Source organism: Podarcis tiliguerta, assembly GCF_965153285.1.
Source record: "Podarcis tiliguerta genome assembly, chromosome: 6".
Taxonomy (NCBI): Eukaryota; Metazoa; Chordata; class Lepidosauria; order Squamata; family Lacertidae; genus Podarcis; species Podarcis tiliguerta.
The window spans coordinates 72,890,128-72,916,267 of NC_139539.1; the positions used below are offsets into that span (position 1 = coordinate 72,890,128).

The following is a 26,140-nucleotide window of genomic DNA, read 5'->3' on the forward strand; positions in this document are numbered from 1 at the left end:
TATTTTTTTGGAAGCCATAGTGGCTGGGGAAGCCCAGCCAGATGGGTGGGGTATAAATATTATTCTTATTCTTATTCTTATTCTTATTCTTATTATTTAATGTTATATTATGTTATGTTATGTTATGTTGGAAACTGCCCAGAGTGGCTGTGGAAACCCAGTCAGATGGGGAGGGTAGAAATATATTATATTATATTATATTATATTATATTATATTATATTATACTCAGAAAACAAATCCTTTTTGGGGATTTCTTCACTTTGTTTCTTCACTCAAGATTTGGTGGGGAAAAGTCAACCAGCTTCTTCCCTTTTGTTTACAGAAGTTGGCTGAACAAAAAGACCATGACTTCTACAGATGACTTTGACAACTAATGCTTTCTAAGAGTATATCAACATGCTGAATATTTTTTTTTAGGGTGGGATTATTTTAGCTGCCCAGCACCCTAAAGGCAGTACATGCTGCAATCCTGTGCATGCCTAGGCAAATGAACATCCCACTGAGTTCAATTGGCCTTATTTCCAAATTACAGTGCAATGTGAAGCATAGGAAACTGGTATTTTAAGTTAAGCCAGTGTGACCTACCCATATTCCAAGCTTGATTCAGGAACTGGAGACTTGCCAGCTGACCCAGCCCGAACCTGGCAGATAGAAAACAAGTCTTTAAAATAGAGTTTAGCTGGCATGAGTCCCACTGGGTTGCCAGATCATGTGACTGACTTGGAATACATGCAAGTCTCTGCTTGCTCCACCTTTGGGTAACTTAAGATCGTATAAATTCCTCCAGCTTAAGTTTCTCTGCTGAGCTGCGGCTTAGCCAGCATGGTCAGACTCAGCCAGGTTGAAGGTGTTACGCTGGCATATTCATGGCCAGAATGAGGAACTTACATTGGAATAACCCTCACAAGATCTGCCTGTTCCAAACTCACTCAATCCTGACAGATCTTGGGTTTGGATTGCACACTTAGCAGTGCATAGGATTGCCCTAAATAAAGGAAAATACCATCTTTTTTGCTCTATAAGACTCACTTTTTCCCCTCCTAAAAAGTAAGGGGAAATGTGTGTGCGTCTTATGGAGCGAATGCAGGCTGCGCAGCTATCCCAGAAGCCAGAACAGCAAGAGGGATTGCTGCTTTCACTGCGCAGCGATCCCTCTTGCTGTTCTGGCTTCTGAGATTCAGAATATTTTTTTTCTGGTTTTCCTCCTCCAAAAACTAGGTGCGTCTTGTGGTCTGGTACGTCTTATAGAGTGAAAAATACGGTACATAAAGTACAAAATACAGCAAAATCCTGAAATAAAGTAAGTAATCTGGGTCCAATCCTAAACATTTCATGGTAACTTTCTGTAATGCAATTGGACAGATGGCATATCAAGACTGTCTTACCAAGAATCGGATGGTACTGTAGCTTCATCTCCTCTGTGAATTGTAATATCTATTCATATCCATGACGGTGACAGGGTGATGCTACGTTGCTAAAGAGGTCACAGGTTTCACAGCTAGCCAGGTTTCCTTGGGGATACTATAAAAAAACCAAACAGCATAAAATCAAAATGATGAATGCATGGGAATCAGATACTAATTACTAGGATTTATGTATTAGTAGCACTCTCTTAACTCTCTAACTTTTTGAAAGAAGAAAAACTAATTGGGCTCAACCAAGCCCTAAAATTGGCAGAATTATCTCCCTGTCTAGCTATATCTTGGCAGTCAGACAATCTAAATCTTCTCTTAATTTATTATTTTGTCAAAACTCTTGCTCGTACTTGGCTTCAGAGGGTTTTTGCACCTCTCAGATTATTCTTTTTTTAAAAAAAACATTTCACAAATTCAGATAAATATGGCACTGCTCCCTGACTTACAAATGCTCACCTTTTAGTTGGCGCTATATTTTTAATTGCTAGTGATGCGTGATGTTTTTGAAACCTGTCCTTAGAAATCTTCTTTGAACCCAAGAGGCTTGTTTTTGGCTTTCTCTTTCGAAATAAACAGCTGTAGACAGTGTTCGCATGTGGTAGTAAGTCAAGGTTGTTAGTAGGGAAGGGGGGGGGGGAGATAGCTGATTGAATTCACATTTAAAGGCAAACTTACCTCATTTGAATTTCTGAAATGAGGTGTGAACTGAAACACATAACCTCCCTTCAAATTGTGCCCTTCTCCAAATTTTGCAATGCAGCCAAAGTAATGATTTGCCAGGGTGAGGTGGTTATTGTTGTTGTGGTTGTTAATTCAGCCCTAGCATAGTTATCCTAGCACACCCTCTCAGTATTTTCTAGTTGGACAGAATGAGAAAGAATATGACTCTTAAGATGGTGCCAAACACCTCCCAGCTGTTTCCACTTATACTTTGAACCAGGTCTCAGTCTCTAAATCCAGCTCACCTGATGTGCCCTGCTGCCCCTTTCCATCATCTTGTCTTGCTTCCATCCATCCTGCCTGAAGCCCTGTTACAGCTTTTTCAAGACAACCAAGCAAGAAGAAGGGACTAAAGGAGCAATAGTCTGCATCCTCAGTTTTAAATTTCATTCTCCCTCTCTTGGTTCTCTTTCTGGGCATTTAATATAGTATTGTGTGTCTGACAGCTATCCCCACTTACAATATTTTATTTTCGGTTTTACTCTTGTCTATGATCCCCCCTCCTGCCCTCCGTATCTTCGCTTGAGATCCTCGGCTAAGATTGTGTAGCGTTAAACCTCTTTTGTCAGGTTTTAAACGTGCAAACATATATGCCACTTTATGCTACCAGTCTATTTATTGGATTAAGCGAGAGGGTTTTGATATGGAAGCTTAAGACGATATTGAAAACACATATCACTTCTATTGTAGCTACTAAAAATCAGCTTTAGAACTAGAGAGACCTTGTATCAAGCATTTGTGTGGAGACCTTTAGCTTTTTATCATGGCTGTTCTTTGTTGCTATGGCAATAGAATTAACCATTTCATTAACATAATGGAATAAACCGCATTCTAAACTTCTTTGTCCTCCCAGTTAATCCCCCCCACTCAGATTTCAAAATATTTAACAAGCTTGAATTCTGGGGGATTTCCCCCATGCCCAAGTTATTATCTCAATGCTTCTGAAGGATTTTTTTTTTTAAGTGAGAGTGTATTTTATCATTACATTTCATTTTGCCTTCATTGGCTGCCTTCTGTTAAGTGTCCCCATGAGAAGGCAAGTAGACTACAGAACAAATGACCACTAGAAGTGAGGATACAGTCATTTAACAACCTCATAAAGGAACAAGGAAAAAAAGAAAATCACTTGTTTCGTCTCAACCTCCATTCCACGTTTGGCAAGACAAGGGCTTTGTTCGTAGCGACTGCCTCCCTTTTCAGATTTTGTAAAAATGGAAATAGTAATAGTTAGAAAATCAACAGCCTTCTGTGTGAGAGGTTTGTGAGCATTAGAGATGACACAAGACTAGCAGCTGTTTTGGATATTAAACAAGTGAGTGAAGAGGAACCCTTCCCCCAGAATTCAAGCTCGTTTGCCCTCCTCCTCCCAAAAAATTTTTTAATAAAATTTCACCCATCATCACCTTGCCATTGCTGCTGTTGCCTATCTGCTTGCCTCTTCTTCTGGGTCCAGTCAATACCAGCCCATAAAAGAAGGAGGCAAGGGTCATACCTCAGCATTTAGCAAGACAGAACTTTGCATTTATGCTATTAAAGGGAATTAAAGTGCTCTGTTTCCATAGCACAACAAATGCTCATGTAAAAAAATAAACAAATAGTAGGTTTTGGAAAGTGAAGAGGAACCAAGTTGAAACGTGTGAGATCAACTGCAGAATGAATGCTTATTGACATACAACCGCCCCATAAACAATTCCAAATGACTGCTCCACAAAGACTGCAACACTATGCATGGTGTTCTTAACCTCTTCTGTTGTGACACATGCCTGTCATGTACTGGTTGGATGCAGAGGAATGGTGGGAGGAACCAGCAGGGGAACCACCAAGGGAAGAAGGCCCAGAGCCCAGGGAGTGGTGTTGGCATAACGATGAGTGGAAGAGGGAGAAGACTGGGAAGAGGAGGTCTTCAAAGCTCAGGAGGTAACAGGACCTAGTGAGCTGGAACAGTCTGTGGCAGAGAGAACTCCAGAATCGGAGGCAGAGGCTGGAGCAGGAGGAGCAGAGCTAAGTCAGGATGGTGAAGTCACAGGTGTCTCCCCTGCCTGCTGCGGCAAGCTCCCTTCCCACTGGTCTCCCATTATCAGAAGAGGCATGAAGCAGGAGAAGCAAAGACAGCCACACAGGCACAGTCTCTGATTGCTTGGGGGGGGGAGGGGGACGGGACTCCAACATGCACAGTGTGATTTATTGCTAGCTTGCTCCTGACACTGCTGTAAGTAACTTACTCCCATTCCAACAAATATCTGACTAGCCACCTCCCTGATTTGCACCCAGGGTATCGGACCCCCAAAATTCTAGTTAGAAGCATAATATGAGCTCTGATGGATCAGACAAAATGATGATTTACTTCAGCGTCCTGTTTCCCACAATGGCCAACCAGATCTTGGGGAGGCCAAAGCTGAGCATAAGGGTCCTCTCTAGGGTGGGGTGAATCTGTTAATTTTGGCTTCTCTCAGTTTCTTTGCTTTCCAATCTTAAATTCAGCTCTCTACATTTCCACATCAGTTTGTGATTCCCCCCCCCCCCCTCCTAATAGGGATGTTTTTATGCAATTTTGCCCCAAATGCACATCCCCCCCAAGGCAATTTCGCCTAAAATAATGCATTGTATATGTTATTTTCACAAGTATATTCATGTTTTATGGACACTTTACAGAAGAATATGCACTATTGTATGCATTACTTCATGGAAGAACTGCATTGCAAAATTCAGAGGAGTCGGCATTTTGAAGAAATGCTGTGTTTCAGTTCTTCTATTGTTTCAGAATGGGCAAATTTGGTAGGTTCGTGCCTCTGAACCTGGAGGGTAGTACAAAGCCAACATGACTAAGAGCGATTATAAACTTGTCCTCCATTTTTTGCCTAATCTCCTTGTAAAGCCGTCTAAGTTGCCGACCATAACTGGCCCTTCAAGTACTGAATTACATAGCTTTCTTATGAAGATACACTTCCATTTGTCCTGAACCAGCTTCATTTTAGTCTTATGTCTCTCTGTGCGCTTTCTCTACACACTGCATAATGTTATAAATATTCGCCAACTCCCCGCTTACTTTCTTCTAAACAAGGCCGGCCCTACCATTTGGCAGAGGCAGGCAACCATTTCAGGCAGCAGATGCTCAGGGGAAACAGGAACAGTCTCTGGCCATTCCTTTTGAGCACCCAGCCATTCTTTTTTGTTGCCATATGGTATCTCCTGAGGTCCTCTGGTATGGTGGAGGATGCTATCCCATCACCAGTGCTGAAGGAAGATTCAGCTCCCAGCCCACTGGCCTCTAACGCATAGAATTGAGAGGGATTGTCACCTTTGCCTCAGGCAGCTTAATGTCTTTGACTGTCCCTGTTTCTCAATCAGGGGTATGGAGCTTGTGGCCCTCCCAGTGATGTTGAACTAATACTCTCGAAATCCATGACTGTTGGTCATGCTGGCTGGGACTGACAGGAACTGGTTTCCAGCACCATTTGGAGGTCCACAGGTTCCCCGTCAATGTTCTAAACAGCACAGCAACATCCTGGCCTGCTACAATGAGGATTTTATTTCAGGGCAGTGGGTGTCTTGGTCTAAACTGCATCAATGGCTGTCATCCTGGCCACATCCGATGGTATTGCAGTTAAGTAATGAAAAAGTGTGATCTCAGATGGAAGCCCTGTTAAATTCAATGCAGCTTATTCATGGGCTACAGGATTGCAGCCTAAACATGAATTTGGAAAGAAGTTTCATCACCCTCTGTCCCTGTTCCATTTTCCCACAGAGATGAAGCTGTAAAGGATTTTTATGGCTGCCTAAACAAAGAGCAACAGCCCCGCTCACTCCAGCCTCTACAGCGATCCTGGAGGTTTGTGAGTTGCTATCTGCTTTGCATCCTCGCTCCGCACAACAGAGGGACCGGATTTCATTTCTGCCACTTACCGATGCGCCATGTTTGTTAAACAGTTCAGTGGAGGCGTTGAACTGTTGGGGGCACTCCGTCCAGCCAGACTTCGCGACTGCAGCAAATCTTTAATCGTTGCTTGGCGCTTTACTGCCTGAAGGATGGTTCTAAGAGAGAGACAGACAGCAAGAACGGTTACACAGACGTGACGTTTGTGAACAGAAGCATGACTCTGAGGCCATCAACTTCTCATGTAACGAGAGTGGACAGAATTCATTCTGCTTAACTGCTAAAATCAAACCCCTTTTTCATTAGTGGCACACGCAAAGCCACCTTATATCGAATCAGGCCATTGGTATATCTAGCTCAGCATAGCTCAGTGTTGTCTACATTGATTAATAGTACCTCACCAGGGTTTTAGGCAGGAGACTTCTCCTACCTGCAAACACCAGGGATTGAACCTGAGTATTTTTACCACTGAGCAACAGCCTTTTCCCTATTTGCATTTATACCCAGCATTACATCACCAGGTTATTATGGACCCAATAAAACAAAGGCAGGAAAGAGACCAGTTCCCCCATGTAATTTGGATCTGAGCATTGAGACACATTTAAAAAGATACAAAATTCCTAGACTGCTTGCAAAGTTAGGCAATATTTTGCCTGTGCATACAACCTTCTCCCTGGGATACAGAGAAGAAGAAGGAAAGGAAACGATTTCCTCCGCCTACCCTGCTCCCCTTGTGAATGGGTTTTCAGGGCTGAGTCCCTGTGTTGTGCTTGCTGTTAGGAAGTGGGCTATTTGGCAAAGAAAAGGGGGGGAAATATTGTGGTTGCTTCATTTTCCTGCACAAGAGGGCAGCGTTTCCTTAAATCCGGGGAACATGGCACTTTGGAAGAGCTTTTGCCGGTTTACAATAACATGGCAGACATGTGATATCTTACTAATTGTTTGGATTTTCTAATTGTCTCGGCCGCAAGTAATTTAATGCATGAAATAAGCTCCTGCCCGGCTTAGCGGCTATCTGGAGAAAGTACAGTTACCAGAAGATGTCAGGAATCCCGATGCCGGCTGACTCCTTTCTTGTGTGCCCAAGGATTTATGGCGTGGGCTGCAAGTCAACTGTTTATATTGCTAGTGACATTTTATCTCCAGTGTTACATAAATGTTTGAATACCTGATGCCTCTCTGCTCCAGAGCTGTCTTTCACTAACTGAGGCAAGGAGGAAACTGTAGGTTATGATAGGCTACATGTTGTAAAGTCACTAAACCCCAAGAGAAGCTGTTCTAATTCGTAGCTCTAACTTTATCCTGGTTATCTGGTGGGGTGGGGAATCGAAATCTTACAGCGAGAAATGAGGGGCATTAAGAACTAACTTGTTTGCCACAGCGGAAAGGCGCTCTGGATTTTACGCTCTCCTTATTTGTATGTGGAAGAATGAACGATCACGATAAACAAAATAAATACCATTCTATCCGCCTTGCAGGCTGGTCACAACAACATCCTAATGACTGTCCCTTGAGGGGAACAGAACCGTTTTTGTGGGGCACAAATGAAACTGCCAAAACGTTTTCTGTTTCCAGGATTTAAAAAATTGTACTTGCAAATACAGTCGTACCTCGTTTTGCGGCCGGAATCTGTTCCAGAGCCCCAGCCACTAGCCAAAAAGGATGCAGGGCAAAGTGCTGCGTCTGCACACGTGTGTGGAGTGGTTTGCGCTTCTGCGCATGTGCGAGTGGCAAACCCAGAAGTAATCCATTCCAGTACTTCCAGGTTTGCCATGGACGTTCACCAGAATGGACGCTAGACAAGGCAGACATTCACGGAGGTATTACTGTAGATCACAAATGGCGCTTGAGCTGCTGCTACACAAAATAAAGGATCCATCCCTTGTTAATAAAGTTTCCATAAGAAACCTCCAGTGCAATCTGGACCATGTTTACACAGAGGGAAGTCCCATACAGTGCATTGAGCTCAATGAAATTACTTTTTAGGAAGTGTGTTTAGAATCATGCTGTTTATTGCATAGACAGGTTCGCATGTGTGGGCTGTTTTTGCACACCCTGAATTTCCTGGGACATCACAAATGGACAAGAGCTCATCCCAGCATCCGATTGGATCTAGGAATGTCCCCTTTTGCCCCTCCAGCACCACTGCAGGAACTGACTGCCCAGCCTATCAGCTGTGGGGAAGGGCAGCAGAGACCCCATTCTGCTCTTTACATCCAGACAATCATCCCAGGGCAAGTCAGAGCGGTTTAAAGAGTTTTGCCCTCATTCCTGTTTTTGCCAATCTAGGACGTTGTCGATTATGTATAAAAAAATTAATAAAATGTTCAGTAGCACCTTAAAAACCAACTAAGTTTGTTTTTGGTATAAGCTTTCGTGTGCATGCACACGTCTTCAGATGCCAGTTAGCTGAAGAAGTGTGCACGCACACAAAAGCTTATACCAAGAACAAACTTAGTTGGTCTCTAAGGTGCTACTGGACAGCCCTCTGTTGTGTTTTTGTTTTGCATCCCAGAAGCACCAACAGAGCAGGGGAACTAGGAAACGTGCATGACAAGTGGGACTGGTGCTAGGTTCTGGGGGAGAGATCATGTAGGGACATGACATGTCATGATAATGTCAGGTCGGGTCAGGTTGGGTCATGTCATAACAAGGCAGTCATGTCATGTCATATCATGACAAGTCAAGTCATTTTTTTTTATCGCGAGACAGGCAATTCTTTACCAAACAGCATTCTGCAGGAAACCTGCTTGCTTTTTGGTCTGATTCAGAAGTAAACTGCAGTTTCCCTGGGGGAAAGCAGTGGGACAAATGGAAGTGCTGCCAAGCCCTTACTCGCACTTCTATCATTTCCAGTGGTGGGACAACCCACAGGAATCTCCCCTGCTGGCAAGAGCCTGGCAGAGCTTAGGATATAGTGGCTGAACCCCCTTTGGATTACAGCCTAATGGGTGGAAAGGCACATTAATCAACTCCAAAAAAGCTCCCTTTACTAGGTGAACAACCCAACTGCAGTCCCTGAAATAAACAAAAGCCATTTGCTGCAGAGGTAGTATGTAGGCAGACTGTTTTCCTTTCCACCAGTCGCCACCACAAGCAGTCACACACCATGAACAATGCTGTACCATGCCAGTCATTGCAGCCCCCCCCCCCCAATTAAAACCTGACCCTTCTCCATCAAATAGTTCTTTGAAGGCTACGTTCATCTTGTGCACTTGTTTTCCAACCAAGAAAATGCAAGCTTGTGTCAGTCCTTTTCTCATAACATTTATTCCCACTGTTTCCTACACTTAATTCTTCCGTGCTTACCAGGTTTAAATCCTTCGTCCCTCCCTCCTGAAGCTGTGTACACTTTGCCAAGAACAAGCAATAACGGGTCTCACCAATTCATCTCTTCTTTGTAATTAAAAATGTTGCTTGAGAGCCCAGAGACAAACGAGAAGACACCTCTCAAGTCACAAGGAACAACACAACAGAGCGAACGAGGCCATTTCCAGAAACAACATTATTTCACACAATTCCCTCTCCACCCAGCCCCAATAAATAGGCATTCATTTCTCATTGGTTGTGGTTCTCCTTGACTCAGTTTGGGAACTGGCTCAATCGTTAACTGTAGGAACTGTAGGCTTTTGGACTAAAGCATATCTGTTTCATAGAGCTGTCTCCTGGGTTGTGCTATTGGTCCAGCCACTTTGCAGAGGCAGCAAATCTATGAGATCCCTGGCCAGCTCTGCCCCACTCCTGGAACACAATGCTTAAGGGCTTTCTAGAAATCTCGAGAGATCTGCCTGCTGCTCAGCAACCAGTGGTAGGCAGCTCTGCCAATCGTGTTGAGTGGAAGGAAACCTCTGTTCAACACACACACACACACACACACACATCCCGCCTGGTCTAAGGGGACATTGGACCACTCGGTAAGTAAGAGAAGACTTTATAGGGCAAATGGTCCTTGTTCCGCAATGCAGCTGAGCAAGTTTCTTCATCAAACGTGCCAATCAAACTGGTGACTTCTCACTGAAGTTTTTAGTTACCTTGATGGGACGTCATCCACATTTGAATTACCATGTACAGTGCATGAAGAGACCCAACCATATGGTGCAAAGAACACCTCTTTGAGATGTGCTTTCTGTAATCCTGATTCACTCCGCATATTCTGGTCTTGCCTGGAGATAAGGCTGTTTTGGTCTAAAAGAATAAATCCAAACCATAACAGGTGACGAAGTGCCTTTGGATCTGCTAGTTGTACTCTTTGGTTATAAAGAAAAGCTAGTGTTAGCTGACGATACTGAAATGATAACCCATTTGTTCATTGCAGCAGCACGTCTGTTGCATTTCTGAAATATTCAAGGCGCAATATTTTATGCCAGGGAAAATGTGGCATTGTGATTTGTTGCTGTGCAGAATGCAATTGTATAAGTGCATGAGAATCTATTGGCCTTTTTTTTTTTTTTGTAACACTGTTAATAAAGAGCAAGATATATGTTCTCCTTCTCTTCCCTTCCACATACTGGCACAATTTGTTTTATCACCCTGCCCCATCTCTCTCTCTTTTTTTTACCCAGGAGCAAACAGCAGGAAGGCTATCGTCACATACACACCACATGAAGCAATGTACTGCCTTTTTGTATATCTTTATTTTCATTTGATATGTTGTCTAGATGTGGTGATCACACAGATGATCTCTCATTTGACATGTATTCTAAACTGTGTTCGTCTACTGCTCCCATGTTTCTGCAGACAGCATACATTTTTCACTGAAATGTACTTGCACGTTCAATTTGGTACATTCAATCAATTCTGTGATTTTTGCTTAACACACACAGGCACACGCGTTGTCTTACATGGTTTATGAACTCCATGCCCCCACACCGAGTGTGGTTAATGCACACATAGGAAGTGTTGGGTATGTAATAATCCTTCGCTGTTCGAAACTCCAGAAATGTGCCTATTTAATGTGAACGGTTTGCTTGACATACATTATTCTTGCAAACAGCTACAGTCTCAAGATGGACATTATCAGCCGCTGATCATCATCTTTACAACAGAGAAATATAGTACTCCTGGCACTCCCACACAGTGTGTGGCCTCTTCAAGACTGAAAATAGCGGGCATTTCTCAGAAAATGAAACAGTAACACTGGAACATGGATTGCATAGCTGAGGATGCCATCATCGTACAGACACAATAGATTGTGGCTGCAACCCTGTGCCCATTTACTCAGGAGTCAGCGCCACTGAACTCAATAGGACTTACTTTTGAGAAGACATGTACAGGATTGTGCCACAAATGGGATCCTCATAACAGAGGGTCCTGGTTGCACTCGGGACCCAAGAGCTCACCTGAAAGGGTTAAAATGGGGGGAGGAGCAGGAAGTCCTGGCCATTCCCCTGGGATCATGCCAGGCTGTTTTAGCCAATAGCCAGTAGGTGGCGTGATCCCAGGGGCTTTAAAAGCAGCAGTATGATGCAAGTGAGGCACTTGCATTTGCACGGCTGAACACCCGCCCACCCTCCCTAGTTTATGTAGAGTCGCTTGGCCTTGCTTTGGTTTGGGTCACCTGTTTTGCAACAGGGGCTGGGTAGGAATTTTTTCCATTTGGCAGATTGGCTTTTAGCCATTTGGTTTTCACCTACCTCTTAGCAAATCGGCACAACTTGTAAGGTGGCAGTTAGGCATTGGCTCAGTTGGATTGTGGGGAGGGGAGCTGTGGCCATCACCTGCCCCTCCAGGATTTGGGTCTTCCGTTAAAGGAATCTGGGGGGTCCTGGATCTCGTCCGAAGTCCGCTTGAGGGGCTAGGGCCATGACAGGACCACAGGAACCCCGGGGTGAGCTTAGGTTGGTCCTCATTGACCTTGCTCCCTCGTTTGGTTTACCCCATTGAAAGATCACCCTGAGAGGTGGAGTCAGTTATAGTGGGGAGTCAATGCCTAAGCCAATACCGCTCACGTGATTGTATTTCAATAAAGTTGTGGGCAAAATTTGCCCAAAAACTTAAATTAATATAAATGTCTGTGTGTATTTATTTTGGGGGTGGCTCTTGGGGCTTCGAGACGCAAAAAGTATGCCTGTTTATTCAGCTTATTTCCTACAGGTTTGTAACCAATTCTTCAAAATATTCCAAAAGAAAGTGCCTGGTTTGAAGAAAAGGTTCACGTAGATTCACCTCACAGGTTAACCTCTGAGACTGACCCATAGTCATTGATTTCTAAGCATAGTTATCCAAAAGAAGATCCACTACCTACAACCGAGACCATGCCCAGGTAGGCATGAAGGTAAACCTGCCCAATTCTCATTTTACAAAACAATGCAGTTCTCTAGCCAAGTAATGTGTGCCAAAATGCATATACTAGGGCAAAGTGTGCATAAAAATGCATAGGTTGATGAAAATACCGCATTAAAAAGCATTATTGTAGGTGGAATTGTTTTGCAAAAAAAAAAAAAAGAGTGTATCAGGCAAAATTGTGTATTTTATGAGAAATTCACACTTAAATGTTCATGAGGGCTTTAAAAAAAAACCTCAATCAGATATGGAAATGTCTAGAACTGAATTTAATAGAGGCGGGGACTGAGAGAAACCCAAATTAACAGTTTGGTCTATCTCTATTCTAGATAAATGTGCTCAGGATTGCAGTCTAAGGTTGCAAGCAGGATTAAGACCCATTCAATTCACAGCAACTTGTTTCTGAGTGAAAATGCACAGACTTGCAGTCTCAGAGTAACAATGAGTTTGGTGGAAGAGCTAATTAGGTGTTAAGTTTTTGTTGTTAAAATCAATGAGATTTAAGTCTGGCTGGATTATGCTCTCTCTCTTTTGCATCCCCAGAGATAATCTCTATTCGTGTCCTGGAAAAAATATATAGTCAAACTGTGTATTTGGTTAGTTCACCAAGTGTTAGTGTTTACAGATGGCCTAACTTGGCAATCACATACATTCTGGGAGTTAGAAATCTGGCGGGAGTTAATACACTGCCAAAAGTAAAGTGTGACAATTACAACTCAGCTCCATGCTACAGCGACTCATAACTTAGCGCTATTAAAAACTCCATGAGGTGCCCCGATGTACCAACATCAGGTAGTTGCCTAATTACATTTGCAAAGTCAAACAACACAAAGTGACAGAGACATTTTGTTTCTTCCATGCAGGGGCTGGAACGTACATGGCATGTTATTCTGAAAGCCACACCAAAAACGGCACATACAAAAGCTAGGAAAACAGACAGCCTCTGCTAAATACATTCTGCACCCAAACTTCTGGTTTAACTACGTGATATGGCCCTGGTCCAAATATATGCACAGCCGCAGTTACGTAGATACTCTGACACTCAAACAACTCTTTGGTGAGCAGAAGAAAGCAGAGATTTGCAAGATATAATCTAGCCCCTTGCTTTCACTTTGGAGGAGAAGAGCAGTATTTTGAGAATAAATGCACACATTCCATTGATTTATTTTATTGATTAAATTTGTATACCACCCTTCATCTGACAATGCCAGGGCAGTTCACAGCATAAAATTAGCCATAGGTAATTACAAACATACAATCTAGAACAGCTATTGTCAACATTTTCAGTTCCAGGACCCTTTTCAGACTTCCAAGTCTCCTTATTTTCCAGGGACAGTCCTGGATGTACAAAAGGCGCCCTGGTTTCTGATTTGATCCTGGAATGTCCCACTTAGGACGTCCCTATTTTCAGCAGAGAAATGTTGGAGGGTAATAACAATAATAATAGAATAGGGCGTCCTTATTTTCATCAGAGAAATGTTGGAGAGTATGCCAGTTCTTAATCTTTTATCATATATTTGCATGTGGAAGTGCTCCTGTTGCGATCCACCTTGTATCAGGTCATGACCCACTCGTTCAAGACCAGTGATCTAGAACATGTTAAAATAAAGTTGAGTACCCACTCCAAGTGTATAAGTCCCATTATCAGATTAAGGATGGTGAGTTGCCGTGGAAGTTTATTGTACAGTGGTATCTCGGGTTACATACGCTTCAGGTTACAGATGCTTCGGGTTACAGACTATGCTAACCCAGAAATATTACCTCGGGTTAAGAACTTTGCTTCAGAATGAGAACAGAAATCATGCTCCAGTGGCGCAGCAGCAGCAGCAGGAGGCCCCATTAGCTAAAGTCGTGCTTCAGGTTAAAAACAGTTTCAGGTTAAGAACGGACCTCCGGAACGAATTAAGTACTTAACCCGAGGTACCACTGTATATGAACATAAGAACAGCCTTTCTGGATCAGGCGAAGGCCCATCTAGCTTAGTATTCTGTTCTGACAGTGGTCAACCAGAGGCCTACAGATTGTTCATGGGCAGGACATGACCACAACAGCACTGTCATCAGCAGCTGGTGTAGAGAAGACATACTGGCTCCAGCCATGGAGGCAGAACACTACCTATAACTCAACTACAGCTCCTCAAGACTTTGTGCTATCAGAAACACTGGGTGTAGAAGACAGTCTTTGTTTTAGGAAAGTTTTTTCCCCAGAGTAGCATCCAGCTCAATGTTACTCAGAGTAGACTGAAATTAGTTGAACCACCTTTGTAGGGCCTGCTCCAGGTAAAACTTAGTTGAAAACCACCCTAAGTTTCTGTGCCACAATGCAATATTGTAAGTGGCACCAGAGCAGTCTTTCCTATTGGGCTTACTGGCGCGTTGCACCAGGGCACTGGCCTCTCAGGGGTGCCCCAGCGAGTGGAGGAGCTGCGCGGCTTTGCCGGTGGCCTCCCCTTTCCTGGCACGCCTGCCAGCTGTGCCCCATATGGTTGGCGGGCGTGCAGCTTGCCTCCCAAGCCTCCGCGGGAGGAGAGCAATCCCCACAGAGGCTTGGGAAAAGATCAACAACTCTGGGAATCGGGGGGGAGGGGCGCTGGAGGGATATTTGCACCACGGCACTTGATATGCTGAAGACGGCCCTGAGTTGCACACACATTTTGATTTCTCTGGAAATTACAGCTTTTGTTCAAGTCATCCCCAGCTGTAGTGGAATCTATAAACTAGGGACCAAGACAACAGCAGCTCTCTGCAGTGTATAAATAGAATGTCTCAAAGTGACTGGTAAATATCTTCTGTTTCCTGACATCCACATATACAGGCGGTGATTAACTGGCAGCTTGAAGTCATGCCTCGTCCAGCCCAGGACATTTTGCTGTCTGAGGTTGACCAGCAAATGTCCCCTCCAAGTCAAGGTGTATAAGCTGCTCAACTCATTTTGGCACCTGAGGCAGAAAATTCCTCAAGCGCCTCTCCCTGGGAGTAAAAATACAGTAATAATAAATCAAGCAGGTTAAAAATGTGCTGCCCTTTCATGACACCAAAATCCAACTGCCTGAGGCGGGCATTTCACTCTCCCTCATGATACGGACGGTCCTGGTAGGCCTTGCCAAGTTCAGGAACGTATTAGGCCTTTCTCTTCCAGAGCTTTTCTGACACACTCGGTTTGTGTACAGTCACAGAGCTACCTTGGTTTTCAGTCTGTTAATAAATGTCTTCCACTCCAGCTTGCGCTTTAGTAGCCTTCGCAGACCTGCTTTCAAGCTGTTCTCCTCTCTCTTTCTCTCTCATTCCATCCTCTTTCTCATAAGGATAGTCTCCAGGCCAGAGAAAATGTTCTTGCTGGGCTTGCTGGGAAATGTTATTCTGGGCAGAAGGTAAATTGGGAACTACTAGTAAGATATCTGGGGGATCTGACCTCCAATTTTCTAGCTATAGGAACAAATAAACAACTTCTCCTATACCCAAATTGGGTTGTTGAAAGAAGTACATGGTGGAGATTGGGGTGAGATCAGGAGTTCAGCATTTTTGTGGAGGGGGGGGGGGAATGTGAGCTTGATTCTGGTCTGAACATGTGCACAAATTATTTCCTCAATTCTTAGTGTATATACCTGGCTGAGCCACTGTTTCGCATCTGGCTCTTATTGGTAAACCTTGGTGGTCAAGTCACAGCAGGAAGGATCATTAAGTTTCTAACTTAACAGTCAATTCTGCTGTCAGTAAGTCAGGAGGACTTACTTGTGTGGAGGAAATGGTTAACAATAAGGGAGTCAGCCCCACTCAATGGGACTTAGTTTTGAGGTAACACATGTCCTGATTGGGTGTGTAGTCTTGAGGGAGCTTTTCTTTGTATGTTTGGTTGAATGTCTCCTTGCTATGTACAAAACCTAAGGTAAAAAAGAGAAAACATCTCTGTTTATTTCTCCTCAAATTATGCTGTGTTTTGGTTCAGTTTCCTCAGTAAAGTATTAAGATTTATTTTCTCTCTGGACTCTAAGTGACTTTGCTAACAATTAGATCTTACACACCCATTGTAATGAATAGAGCATTGCACTGGGACCAGGGAGATAGCTAGCTAGCAGCTAGCTAGCAGCTAGCTAGCAGCTACTTCTCCATCTAACCCACTTCACAGGTTGGGTGTGATGATAAAGTGAGCCAATCCAATGTATGCTACCCTAAGCTTCTCGAGGAAAGGCAAGAAACAAGTGTGATAAATACATCCAGATCGGCATAGATCAGGGATAGTCAATATGCTGCTCTCCAGGTGTTGGAAACCAGTTCTCATGAGCTCCAGGTTAGACCCTTTGTTAGGGATAATGGGGGATATAGTAAAAAAAAAATCCTATGGCCTATAGTTTGGAATAGTGGGAGTTGTAGCTCAAGGACCGCTGGAGGGCAATACATTGACTACCCTTGGTATAGATTAGGGGTTAAAAGGGAGGGTAATGGAGTTATCACACCATGCTGCTGAATGGTGTCCTCCAAAGTGCAAGAAAGGTGGACAGCAGAGAGCAACAAGGTGCAGCCTGAAATACCAACACAATGTAGACTGAACAAGCAGAGGCATTGTCAGCAGAGAAAATAGGTTTCTTTCGCATGCATTTCTTTTTCAGCCAAAGCTGGGCAGAAGAATGGGGGTTTACGCAGTAATATGGAGATGTTTGCCATAGTTCATTAATCAGTTTGTTGTGGAATCAGAATTTATGTTTCCACAGAGGATTGCATTAGCAAAGAAGTCTCTCTTTACCATATCAGAGAGCATTTCCCCGCTTTTCATTATGATTCCACACAAGCCCAATAAGAGTCTTCTATTTACAAATGGGTTAATGAGTTGTGTAGCTCAGCTCTCTATCATTACAGCACTTAAGCAGTGTAGCCACAAATTTAAATCAAGCACTGTTTGTTCGTTTGACATTCCAGAGCATTGATTCACTCTGTTGCCTGGCCTTTATTTAGTAGGCATGAAATGCAACCATCGAATTGTCTTCTTTTTGCGCATGCACACACACACACACACAACACAAACAATGCAATAAATATGCTGGATGTATTGCTGTGACGAAGATGTTCCGGGAATAGGCCCTTCTGTCTGCGAGACGGCGGCGCCATTCCCAAGACAGGAACTTAACTAGGGGACTTATGGATGATGCCTTCGGAGACAAAATGCATTCCTTCATAAAGTTAAAACTGAAACTTCCTGTGCCAGCTGGATTCGCAGGGATAATGGTGCGTACAATGCGAGATGTAATGTGAGGAGCGAATGCCAAATTGCCATGCTAATTAGTTACGGGTGAATGGTCCCTTTTTGACATGATGGCATTTGGAGACGCTGAACTAACCGACGAGCCAAGCGCTGAAGTGAGAGATCAGGAGGACTGGATTTCGGGAGTGTGGGGGAAGCAAATAGCTCTAAGCCTCTCTCTGCTTCAGATGTTGCTTTACGGTTGCAGAAATCTGAAGGTCTGTGTCAGAGGGACAATTCGTACCTTATGAGTCGGCCTTGAGATATCCGTGCAGGTGACTAATGCGAGCAGACAGCCTCACAAGTGACCCAGATAGTTGCTGCGACAGGTGCTGGGCCCAAACCCGCCTTCCAGTTTCTCCGGCTTTTTCGTCCCCTGCGAAAGGGCGTCCATTTTAATGTCTCATTGTTGGGGCACTTGAGAATTTCTTTTGCATTTTGGTGGGTGCCAGGTCTTGAGTTTACTGATGGTAGTGCATGTGTGATTTTTCTCCGCAGTGAGCAGGGGCTCCCACGTTGCGCCCAACACGCATCACTGTTGTGATGTGTCCAAGGGAACGGGGGCATTTGGCAGGCCCCCAGCTGGCTCCAGCCCACCGGCCGGTAGCCGGGCAAACTCCAATTCTCGGAACAGCATCAAACAGTGACCCACAGCTTCAGAACTCTTCAGAAGCTGGAGCACGCTAGCTAGCAGGGATAACAATCTCTTCACGACGGAAGGGCAGACAGGGGCATATGTAAAGCATATTTGCAAGCAGTTTATTCAGCACAGATCAAGACAAAGAAAAACATGTCTGCTCTCCTTTATGTCTAAGAGCAAGAAGCACTAAGCAAAAGCAATACACAAACGGAAGTTCCCACAAAGCTGTGCTGGAATGTAAACAGGCATGGGACAGACAACAATCCACATATCTGTTTCTCTTAGGGTGGAACGGAACATCAATATCCTAACAATCATGTGTGCATGCCATCACACTCATAATGCCCCCTCAACCTGGCCAGGCCCATTCTGCCTGCTATCCACCGGGCACATTTTCTGGAAGAGGTGCAACCAGGTGCCCCCCCCAAAAAAAACAGGCGCCTATTAAAGCCTGGCTCCAGCATGCAAGGAAGCTTCCTTGGAGTGGAGAGTTGGTGGTAAAGAGCTACTGCCCCTCTCCTCAACTGGGCTGGCTACCCCATGCACAGCTCCACTGCAGCAGAGAGAGGATGCCAGCCATGGAAGTTCCATCCCTGGGTCAAGCCTAACTTGAGCAGCAGAGAGAGGCTGCAGCGCTTGAGGGATAGGGTTCACATAGTGTGATGTTCACCTTTACGTGTCCCACCAAGCAGTGGGGGGGGGGGACCCAGTGGGGGGTGGCAGCCCCCTCAATATTCAGGGGGCCTAAGCCCCCTGTCCCAAAATACTGAGGGGACTGAAGCTGTCTCCACCCCCTATATTCGGCGCCCCTGCCAGTGAGCATTTGCCTCCAGCATGCTGCAGCCTCCCTGGCTGCCTGTGGTTCCTGATCTGAAAAAGCCCCGTGGGGGAGACCTCCTGTCTCCCTCTGTGGTTTCATTGAAACCTGGGTAGCAGGGTGCACTGCAGGGTGCTCAGTGATGTCTCCTGTCCCCCAAGTGCAAGATGTCTGTGACAAAAGTGCCTCTCCCCAAACATAAATGAACTGTGAAAAAGCCTATGAATTGAAAATAGAGACAATAGATGTACCACTCCTTGTTTATGCATTTTCTTTGTAACACAAAAACCGTAATAAAAACTATTATTTAAAAAATTATAGGGTGATCCAAAGCATATTTACTCAGAAGTAAGACCAACTGAGTCCGATGAAGCTTATTGCCAGGTGAGTGAACTGCAGCTTGAGCATCTTGTTTTTGCTGTTTATCCCAACACACTCCCCGCTCTTTCCACCATCATTTCAGGATTGTCTCAGACCTCTATGAACTCATCAAGTGGTTTATCCTGTCTGAGGCTAATCTCATTATAGAAAATCTTGTTTACTGGACATGCCATCCATATATTAATTGTTGATTAATTCCTTCCCTCTTCTTTCTAATTCGAGCCTTAGAAGATTTACCATACCTCCAGGACAGAACTCTCAAATGAATTCCATATATATATTCAAACAGTCCACAACATTGAGGACAAAAGATATACAGAGATGTCTAGGAGATGCTGAAATGGTAGTGCATTATTTGTGGAGAGAAGTGTAGTTGTCAGAAGTCCTATGAAGCAGCATTTTATGCAATGTCTAAATATTATATTATCTCGGTGATGTCTCATTAGAAAAAAAATTACTCACAGCTGTGAATGCTTTTCATATAATTAGAAGGACTGCTATCCTCAAAAGACTTATGTCAGAGAAGCTTCATTAAGTTCATGGGAGATTCTCTCCCCCACCCCCAGCAAAATGCCCATCATGGTGACAGATGGGTTGTATGAGGAGGGGGAGGGATTGCCTATCGTAAGGCCCCCTGGGTGATAGTAGGCCAGCGTGGCTTAGTGGTTCAAGTGCTGAACAAGGGTTCAGATCCACCGTCAGGCATGAAGCTTGCTGGGTGACCTTGAGCCAGCCACTGTCTCTCAGCCTATCTGATCTCACAGGGTTGTTGTGAAGACGAAATTGAGAGAGGGGGAAATCATGCACCACATCGAGCTCCTTGGAAGAAAGGTGTGATAGAAATGTAAGAAAAACAAGCCAACCCATAATGAGATCTGAGGATGGCCATATGCTGAATGACTTTTGGAGGAGCAGAAAACTCTGGAAAGCAAATGGAATGAAGTGGAAGGAACACTTCACATACCAACATTATGCTGCACATCCCACTTTTTAGATCATGCACATGCTTTATCCAACTTGGAAGGCTATGTTATGGTCGATCTTGTGAATGGAGAAGGAAGGAGCAGCTCAAGAAACTGCTTGTTAGGAGAGTTTACGGCCAAAGCAAGCTTGGAACCAAAGAATCCCCAGCTTATAGCTCCCATTCTCAGTGGCTGCAGAATCAGGTCCTAAGGATCTTTGACACGCTGTCCACTTTCTCAAATGATTCCTTGGTCCCAGCTCCAAAATTAGCTCCGCTTGGTCGAATACATCAGTAATGCCCACTTGAAATAATTGCTTCCACTTCAGATGCAATCCTTTCCATGTTGTTTGTGTATGGAGAGGACTCAGCCAGATGACTCAGCAGTTGCCATTGACGCACATTGTGTTTCTTCCCAATATGCCTTCCAGTGAATCAACCCCAGTCTACTTCATTAGCATCACAGCTGGAGACCCTTGACTTCTGAAGGTTTCCATCTCCTGCTCTTTCGGAAAACAGGTACCCATCACAGCCTGCCCAAAGTTCTTGCTTAGCTTAATTATCCCACAACATCACATTGTGCAAGTATTTCCAGGGACATAGGAAAATGCAGAGAAGGCAGAGTGTGGTGTTACGGAAACAGCTTTAAGTATCAACACAAGTACTTGAGGCCTACCAGAATTGTTCATGCCACCTGACCAATTCTAGCTTATGGAGTGGAGTGGACTTTATGGTGGATCCAACTGTTATCCAGTAACATGATCAAAGTGGTGTAGACATTTAAAATCAACACTAACAAAATCAATGGTGGGAGGGAATCATCATAAAACAGCAGAGACTAACCATCCTGTAAATTTGATTATTTTCCCAAAGGCACAAAGAGTCTTAATTTGCCAGCGAAATAAGGTGTGGCCCTCCCAATGAATGCATTCTAAGCACCTGGGCCTCACCAGAAAATATATTGGGTTGGATCCAGGCTAAGCTGCCTTATACTGAATCAGGCCATCTAGCTCAGTGGTGAGCTTTACTCCCATTTAGACCCAGCTTAAGACAGTTTGAACTCCATTCCCATTCAAATCAATTGGACTTCAGAAAAGTTGTGGCTAACTTGTCGAGTTATTTTCTATGGGACTTAAGTCCAAATAACTGGATCTACTCCCTCTGCTTCTAATGGAGGTCAACATAGCCTCTACACAACATGGACGTTTCAGCAGGGCCTCATTAGGAGATCAAATGCAAAGGGCTATGAGTTCCCTAAATAATCAGGATTCATGAATTAGGCCAGAAGCAAACTGATGCAGGTGTGTTAAGATAGGTGGAAAGCCACAAAAGATCAGGCAGCAGCAATCTGCAGTGGCAGACCACCTTCATAGGAAGTCCTATGCAGGGTAACCTAATCATGAATGACAAGTGACAGATCACAGTCTTCTATGAATGGGTGCCTGGCCTATCAGCCTATCAGCCTATGGCCCACAGATCACGACAAGGGATTTCAAGCTTCAAAACTGGTTCTTTTGGAGAGAGAGTAACTCTATCCATGCATACCATGTATTCTAGGGTTGCCATATTCAAACAGTGAAAACCCAGCCACAAAAGTTTTGGGACAAAGTTGCTGAGCTTTTTTTGCAAATTCACCAAATTGATTTAGCTGCTGATATGTCCAGAAAATTTCAGGTGTATGGCAGCCCTAATGTATTCTGTCCATTCACAAGACTAGGCTCTATTGCAATATTTATTGGTAAACCCTACCTCGAGTGTCAGGGATGGATACACACATAGGACTCTATGCTTCGTTTTGCGCAGTTGTCAAAGCACTCAACTTTCGCATTTTTAATTGGGAAAATTCAGGTGCTGTGAGAAATGGTTTCCCCCACAGTAGAAAGTGTTTGTAAAACTATTTAATAAGACAAGCAAAGATTTCTGTAGCAGACAGAACATTCCTCCGACTCATGGGATTGCCTTTGATTCTTACCTGAGATATAGATTTGGTCTTTCCAGCAGAGCTCGAGAAAAACTGCAAGATGCTTCCTAGCCAACTCCCATGCTGCTTATTGACTGGAGAGCAATGCTAGAATTTCTGTCTGCTGATTTTGTGAGAGGAGACAGTATTAAGGGGGAAAAACCTAGATTCCTAATTTACATCATTGTTACTCAAGAACTAGAGGGTTTTAAATGCACGGTTTATAAATAATGCCATTCGCACACTGCCATTCAGCTGAATTATGCAGCATTGCTCCCTGAAAACAAAATCCTGAAGCCCCAAGTGGTGGAATATCTAAAAGTTTTGCACTAGTAGAGTGACATGCCATCCCTAGGATACATGTAGGAATGGGTTAATGAGGGTTTCAGAGGTGTGCATTTATTTTAGAATGCATTTTTAACATGTAAGCCAAATGTGCTTGTTGAGGTCCATTGTCCCTCATTCTGAAGCAAATGTAATGAGCAATGAATGGGTACAAATAGCTACCATCTTTGGTATCCCATTTATGACCCATTACTTGGCCTATTGGCAGCATAGTTCATTCTGGTGACCAGGCTGTTGTTGTTTAGTCGTTTAGTCATGTCCAACTCTTCGTGACCCCATGGACCAGAGCACGCCAGGCACTCTTGTCTTCCACTGCCTCCCGCAGTTTGATCAAACTCATGTTCGTAGCTTTGAGAACACTGTCCAACCATCTCATCCTCTGTCGTCCCCTTCTCTTCTCATGAGGTGGACAAAGTATTGGAGCCTCAGCTTCAGAATCTGTCCTTCCAGTGAGCATTCAAGGCTGATTTCCTTAAGAATAGATAGGTTTGTTCTTCTTGCAGTCCATGGGACTCTCAAGAGTCTCCTCCAGCACCATAATTCAAAAGCATCAATTCTTCGGCGATCAGCCTTCTTTATGGTCCAGCTCTCACTTCCATACATCACTACTGGGGAAACCATAGCTTTTACTATACGGACCTTTGTTGGCAAGGTGGTGTCTCTGCTTTTTAAGATGCTGTCTAGGTTTGTCTCTGGAGTAGTTTGGAGACAAGGAAACAGCTGCTTCCGTTGCTGGAAAGGCCTCTGCCCCTCTATACCCACACATTCAAAAGGCAATTTTTATTTCATTTATATCCTCTTGTCCTTTCTTTAAAAATAAATGTAAAATATGTTTCATGGTGCTTCCAGTGGCCTCCTACCAAGTCACTGAGAGCAAGGCCAGCCCAAGACATTTTACTGCCTGAGGCAAAGATCAAGATGGCACCCTTCAATTTCCACAAACAGAAGCTGACTCCAGTGGCAATTGAATCATACTTAAATAGTGGCAAACAATCAGGGGGCTGGGATTCCTACTAGCATATGCTGCCTGAGGCGGCCACCTCACCGTAGCTAAGACTACAGTCAGTTATGCGAACCCCCAAGCCAAGGAGGTAACTTACCTATATGGGGCTGCCTTCAGATTTATAGTTATTTTAATGTTTAATTTTTTAATGTCTTTATATATATTGAAAGTCTCCCAGAGCGGCTGGGGCAACCCATTCAGATGGGTGGGTATAAATATATTATTATTATTATTATTACTATTACTATTATTATTAAATAGGTAAAGGGACCCCTGACCATTAGGTCCAGTCATGACCGACTCTGGGGTTGCAGCGCTCATCTCGCTTTATTGGCCGAGGGAGCCAGCGTACAGCTTCCAGGTCATGTGGCCAGCATGACTAAGCGGCTTTTGGTGAACCAGAGCAGTGCACCGAAACGCCGTTTACTTTCCCGCCGGAGCGGTACCTATTAATCTACTTGCACTTTGATGTGCTTTCAAACTGCTAGGTTGGCAGGAAAAGGGACCGAGCAACGGGAGCTCACCCTGTCGTGGGGATTCGAACCGCTGACCTTCTGATCGGCAAGTCCTAGGCTCTGAGGTTTAACCCACAGCGCCACCCGCGTCCCTTATTGTTACATTGGATATCCCTATTTTCATTGAAGAAATGTTGAAAAGTATGCAGTCCTTTCAGCAGTAGCCAAAGTGCCAAGTGCTCCAGCAAAGGCCATCACAGGGAAAGACAGTGTATAAATAAATAAATAAATATATCCCCACCATTCAGGTTCTAATTCTTCAGTGAGGCACTGTCTGCCAAGCCTGTGGCTCACACCGAAGAGACTCAGCCCTCCTTGTATGCTCTGGCTTTCATCACTCTTTCCTGACCTGACCCTCATCCCAGTCAGAATGGCTGTTCAAGGATGCTTGGTTTCCCCCCGCATCTTCAGCACGGGGTGATTTTACACAAGAGGGGCCTGTCAGAATCTGAAACTCGACTTTGGCTCCTAGCATTATGCCCTTATCTAATCCCTTTTCATGAGACTACGGTTTTCTGTGATAAACTCTAAATGTTCTTATTGGCAGCTTTAAAGGTCTGGATAAATCCATACGCCTCTGCCCTTGTCAGAAAGCCCAGGTTGAAACCCTCCCACATTATTTACCGAATTGTAAACTTTACCTGAGACATGGAGGCGGGGGCAGGGGGAGAGACTCCCAGCGTTTAAAAATGGCTTGTATCATCGACCAGCTATTTTAGATAAGGTGGATGATTTTTCTCCTAGGGAGTTAAAGGCAGCTGATATGGCTGAAGAAAAGTCTAGTGAAGCCTATATTCTATTTCACTAGCAGAAAGCAAAAAGTATAAAATACGGGGGGGGGGGGGGTGCAACATGATCAAGCTTTGCTTACTTTCCCCCTCTTGCTCCTCAGGATGTTCATGGCAGAAATTTATTAACACAAAAACCTTATTTGTTTGGTGTGTGTTTTTTCCAAAGGGGAAAAATAAAACATGGATATTATATTGTTTTCCATTAGCCTTACGTTGTCAAACCATCCACACACAAGAGGGAGGTATCAATGGGTCAAATATGGCCCAGAGGCCAGAGAACGGTTGGCTGACTGGTTGTTGTTGTTGTTGTTGTTTTGGTTAGCCAGATAGGTTTTGCTTCACAGGAAGGGGGCCACCACAGAGAAAGCCTTGATTCTCATTGCCACCCACCTGAAACAGTGCTTTCCCATATTCGCACACTCTCCAGAGCAGGTGCTGTTCTACTGAAACACTACATTCAAGATTCAGGAAGGTTTCAGGCATATATTCTCTAAGCAGGGACGGCTAACCTGAGGCCCTTCAGGTGTTGTTGGACTCCAATTCCCATCAGCCTCAGGTAGCCTGATCAATGGCCAAGGGTGATGGGAATTGTAGTCCAGCAACATCTGAAGACCTCTACAAAACTCTTTTTTGTCCACAGCTTTGTCTGGTCTGCTATCCTTTTCTAGTTCGCCAGAGAATTAAGGCATCTCCACATAATTACCAACAATGCCTCAACAATTGATGGAGAAATGGCGGATAAACCCAGTTTGTGCATCGGGACACATGGAGAAGACCCAGCAAGCATGGTTGTAAGAGAGATACCGGGGTGCATAGCAATTTAAAGCAAGCTCAATGAAGTTTTTTTGACTTTCTGTGTGTGTGCTGACAGCTACACTCTATCTTTGCTTATTAGCTGTTGAAGCTAAATAGGGGCTAGCATTATCAGAGCTAGCATTATGAAGAACTGTAACTGTGACATTTTAATTAGCAATGAATTTCTGGATCCCATCTCTTCATAGAAAGGGAAAATGGTGGGAGCAAAGAGTGGGAAATGGGTAGCAAAAGCACAAGATATTTTTAAAATTTTATTTTATTTTTGGCTGTGCTATCTAAGGAGCCCGCAACATTCCTTGTACGTTTGACACTGAAGTCTGGAGTCCTGCAAACTCGCATACCTTTCAAAGCGAATATAATGGGAGTGGCTGTCAAAATTAACAA

At 44.1% G+C, this 26,140-nt stretch overlaps 1 long non-coding RNA gene across 5 annotated transcripts in view; it reads right to left on the bottom strand.

Moving 5' to 3' along the window:
• Positions 1 to 585: 585 nt before the first annotated feature.
• The window catches only part of LOC310679614, a 46,152-nt gene continuing 20,597 nt past the window's right edge, over positions 586 to 26,140 (bottom strand). The window contains exons 2-5 of one of the 5 annotated variants that reach the window (XR_014512397.1): positions 6,040 to 6,168; positions 2,092 to 2,272; positions 1,387 to 1,512; positions 586 to 642 (exon numbers count right to left, since the gene is read on the bottom strand). This is a non-coding gene — a long non-coding RNA (uncharacterized lncRNA). Of the gene's footprint in view, positions 643 to 1,386; positions 1,513 to 2,091; positions 2,836 to 2,858; positions 3,277 to 6,039; positions 6,169 to 26,140 lie in introns of those variants that run through there. The other 4 variants (XR_014512398.1, XR_014512399.1, XR_014512400.1 and 1 more) reach the window with 4 other exon arrangements.